A 4,546-nucleotide genomic window follows, 5' to 3' on the forward strand; every position below is an offset into this window, starting at 1 on the left:
AAAAAAAAAAAAAAAAGTCTTGTTTTTCAGAACTTTTTAGAGCTGAAGCTGAGGGACTGAGTCTGTATTAGACTCCATTGAACTATGGTTTGCTTTTGAAAGCAAAGTGCATTTATATTGCTCAATACTTCACACTTTCCAGTAATTAGAAGGGCAGTTCCTCTCTCTTTAGGGAGTCTAAAATAGCGAGATTTTACTGAATTTTCAATCATATCGATCAAAATAGAGGTCCTTCAAGTAAGAGTGGATGTCTCATCTTTGTAATATAATTTCAAACAGCAGAGTTTCTGACAGTCTACGATTTTAGAGAAAGAGAGCAGAAGTTACTTACAGGAGGGGTTACTGTCACCCTTTACAACTGCAGCCTGTCCATGGAAGAAATATTATTTCCTGTTAACTTTGCAACCAGCTGGGTTTGTGTCAGTTATCTAAGTCTAAGTGGGGGCTAATTTTTACTTTCTCAATTTTTCCCTGTATAGATTTTTTTCCAGCTACCCCCTGACTTTTCTACTCTTGCTTTGCTGGTTTTAACATTTCCCCTACTTCTGGATTGGTTTATCTGTAACTGAGTGGAGAAAACAATAACAACAACAGGAATTTAGGCCTTTGGGGAAGAATTTGTTTTAAAAGCCTACACGTTGAGCATTACTTTTTCTTCTACAGCAACTGAAATCAGAAGGCAGAGTCCTAACGAGAGATTGTAATCAAATTGCCTGATTTGTGTCTTATCACCTTCCTCTTCTACTTAGATTTGAACAGGATGGATTTGAACACTAGGAAAAAAGGGTTTTCCACTGAGGGATTGTGGGAAGATGTTTTAAGAACTAGTCTGATTGCATTTTAGGAAAGCTCATTCATTTTGATATGATGTTATCAGGGAAATTTTTGGTTTGCTTATAATTTTATCTGACCAAATATTAACTTGTATCCATTTGAGGTTTTGTTTTTTTTGTTTATTTGTTTTTTGCCTTTATGAATCAATTGTGTACGTTTTGCCCTATGTCTCTTAAAAGGTGGTTATACTGGAATCTTAAAGACAGTTGAATTTAGCCAAGGTCAAAGATACCCAAAGAAAGAATATTTTGTTTATGTTATAGTACGTTTAACAAATCCAAATGGCTCGCTTGATTCTTTTCTTTCTGGGAAACCACGGATTGATTTCTGGCAGCTGGCCAAAGGCAGATGGTGGTGGAGCAAGTGAGGACAGTTAAGAACGTTGATGATGACTGGATTACTGAGGAGTACTGTGAGCTTTCTGGTCCTCTGCTCAGAGGTAGCTAGCACTGAAACTGGGATCCTGGCTCGGAGCTGGAGAGGCGCTTCCAGTCACTGCTGTCCTGGAGTGCTGGAAGGGAGTATAGGTGTGAGGAGACAGTGGGCCTCTAGCCTGGGATGCAGAGTGGGAGTGAAAACCTTGCAGGCAAGCTGCAGGTCTACCGAGCAGGGTGAGGGAGGCTCTCAACCTGGATACTGTGAACTGGGGAGAGAATGTAAATTCAATAGGAGGAGGGCTCATGGCAGAGATTTAGGGAAATCCACAGTTTAAATATTGTTTTACTTAAGTGTACTCTGCCTAATTATAAGTAGCATTTGAATGTTCAACATACGACCTTTCATTTCCCTCCTTCATTGGTTTGTCTTAACTGGTAAATCTTTATTTTACTTTGGTCAGCCTGGTAGTTTATTAATATTACATCTATCAGTTCCTGTTGAGTTGACATGAAAATGTTTTGGTGTGACTTAAGTTGATTTCTCTTTTTGTTTAATTTTAATTTGCAATGAGTTCCTCTTTTCATTCTGCCCATCTTTTGGTACTGCTTTGAGTTATTTCCTTTAGAATTCTCATTATTTCCTTATGATTGGCGTATTTTCAAAGTTTTTTGGAGTACTAATTTTAAACAGTGTTTGTTGACACTGAGAATTCAGGACTTGGGAGTTTTAGACCACTGTCACCTTCCACTCCTTCTCACACCATCGCAGGATAATTATTCTCTCATTTGAGGTTAAGAAGTTATTTGGTTTACTTTATTATGGTGTTTTTTTGTTTTTGTTTTTTTTTTTTTTGAGGCGGAGTCTCGCTCTGTCGCCCAGGCTGGAGTGCGTGCAGTGGCCAGATCTCCGCTCACTGCAAGCTCCGCCTCCTGGGTTTACGCCATTCTGCTGCCTCAGCCTCCCGAGTAGCTGGGACTACAGGCGCCCGCCACCTCGCCCGGCTAGTTTTTTGTATTTTTAGTAGAGACGGGGTTTCACCGTGTTAGCCAGGATGGTCTTGATCTCCTGACCTTGTGATCCGCCCGTCTCGGCCTCCCAAAGTGCTGGAATTACAGGCTTGAGCCACCGCGCCCGGCCTATTATGGTTATATAAATATAGTTTACTGCTAAAGCAAAGTATATAATTCCATTTTCTGTCTTGTACCCCTTTTTGCTTTTCCTGGGGTAAACCCTTGCTTTGTTTTTGTGGTTTCTTAGTTTGCACTGTGCCTATCATCATTTCCTTCCCAACTTTCTGACATAAAGATGAAAGCCCTATTGACACCATTTTCTACGGTGTCAGATACACCAAATAATCTCATGGTTCCATTTTTCTTTCTTTTTTTCTGGAATCTTCCATCTTCCTCTTCTTGTCTAACAGTTGCTCTTCGGTCTTGCTCTTCAGTTATTACATATAATAGTACCTGAAGAATGGTTGGGGGGTTTTTGGTGTGGGATTTTTCTTTTTTTTTCTTTTTGTAGGGATGGGCTCTCACTATGTTGCCCAGGCTAGTCACAAACTCCTGGGCTCAAGCAATCCTCTTGCCTCGGCCTCCCAAAGTGCTGGGATTATAGGCATGATCCACTGTGCCTGGGCCTATGGGGAATATTTGTTGACCAAATATGTTTTCTGTAAATTGCTTATCATACTCTTTGTTGTACCATCTGTGGCATTAATATGCCTCTTGTCAACACTCACCTACATTTTACCTGTCGTAAATCCACTGTCATAATTATTGAAAATATTTCTCCAGAGCTTTTTAATTCTATGGTTATTTATTTATTGTAGCATAGAACTTTTATGATTTCTTCCATCAGGGTGCGTTCTGAATCGTGCTTAGTGAAAGATGATTTTTAACTCTACTTTAACAGTTAGCATCCATGTTTTACATCAGTGTCAATGTCACTTTTGTATTAGATATGAAACCAACATTTTATTATTTGAGTGATGAGGATGCTTATTTTTGTGGAAATGGAGATCCCATGAGACTTTAAGCAGATTGCTGGCCTTCTCCTCGATTTCCTTGATTGATTCCTGAAGTGGACACTGCAATGCTAAGTGGAATTCCCCATGAAGCTTGCTCAAGTAAGCGTGAGAAATGCTGGATGGAATGAGGTGCAGCAAGCAGGGATAAATATCATGGGCATCTTCAGAGCCTTTGTGCAGGTGACATGCATGGAGATTCTCCGAGAGGAGCAGTCTCAGCCAGTGGTCCTACACTTCCATGACCCTGCAGTGCGTTCTTAGAGTGGCTTTCAGGATGGGCTCTGCCACAGCCTCTTTGGAAAACACTGTGTGGCCTCTTGCTCCTCCTTCACCAGCTCCTTAGGCTTTGCTTGGTAGAGGCAGAATGTTGTGGTTGTTTTCATCTTAAATGCTAACAATATATGAATTATTTGGTGGATACAGTGCCTCGAAGTGACATTTATTGAATATTTTTGTAGCTAGTGGTTGAGAGTAAGGGTCTGAGGCCCCACTGGGTTCAAGTCCCCCTTCTTTATTTGTGAGCGATTCTTGAAGCTTTTGTAAATGGAGCAGTCACAGGGGGCTTCGCTGTGATACCTAACAGAGACCGTGCCTGCAGTGCTCGGTACCTGGTGTGTGGTTAAAACTGACATAACTGTCAGAGCCTCTCCCAGGCAGGCTAACTCTGGGAATCTGCCCTGCAGTCTTGGAGGGAAGGCGCATCCAGATAGGTTTCAGATGAGCAACTACAATTGCCAAAGGTAGTTTCTCTGACCTCCAAGATGGGAGAGCTTTCTAATATTTTCTTTTAGAAAAATTGTCAATTGCATAACTGATACACGAGTCCATGTCCTTCAGTACAGGATTCAGATAGAGTGAGCAACAGAAAAGCCCTTCTTAACCTCCACCCTCAGTCCCAGCCCTGCCCCCAGTCGCACTATGGGGGAGCAGTTGGAGCTCTAACCTCCCCTCTTTCGTCCTGTGCATTCGTGTGTGTATGTGTGCATATCTTCAGAAGACATGATGGTGGGGTGTGTACGTCTTCTTAATACCTTTATCTCTCTGAAACTTTCTTTTTTATTAACAATATGTTGGGGTGCAGGGAGGTCTCCATATTCAGTGATTGTTGTATTTTTTATGACAGTCCAGAACAGGCATGTGGATTTGTTTTCTTGTTTTTGATATTATAAACAGTGCTGCAATGAATGCACTTTTACTTTTCATTCTTTCCCTCTCCTTTGCCATTTGCACTGTGTTTTCATGAAACCATCAGGTTAATCTTTATCTCAAGGAAGCCCTTCCTCCCTGTCCATCCTGTTCTTCAGCCCA

This window comes from Mandrillus leucophaeus, unplaced genomic scaffold, assembly GCF_000951045.1.
Source record: "Mandrillus leucophaeus isolate KB7577 unplaced genomic scaffold, Mleu.le_1.0 Scaffold391, whole genome shotgun sequence".
NCBI classification, from domain to species: domain Eukaryota; kingdom Metazoa; phylum Chordata; class Mammalia; order Primates; family Cercopithecidae; genus Mandrillus; species Mandrillus leucophaeus.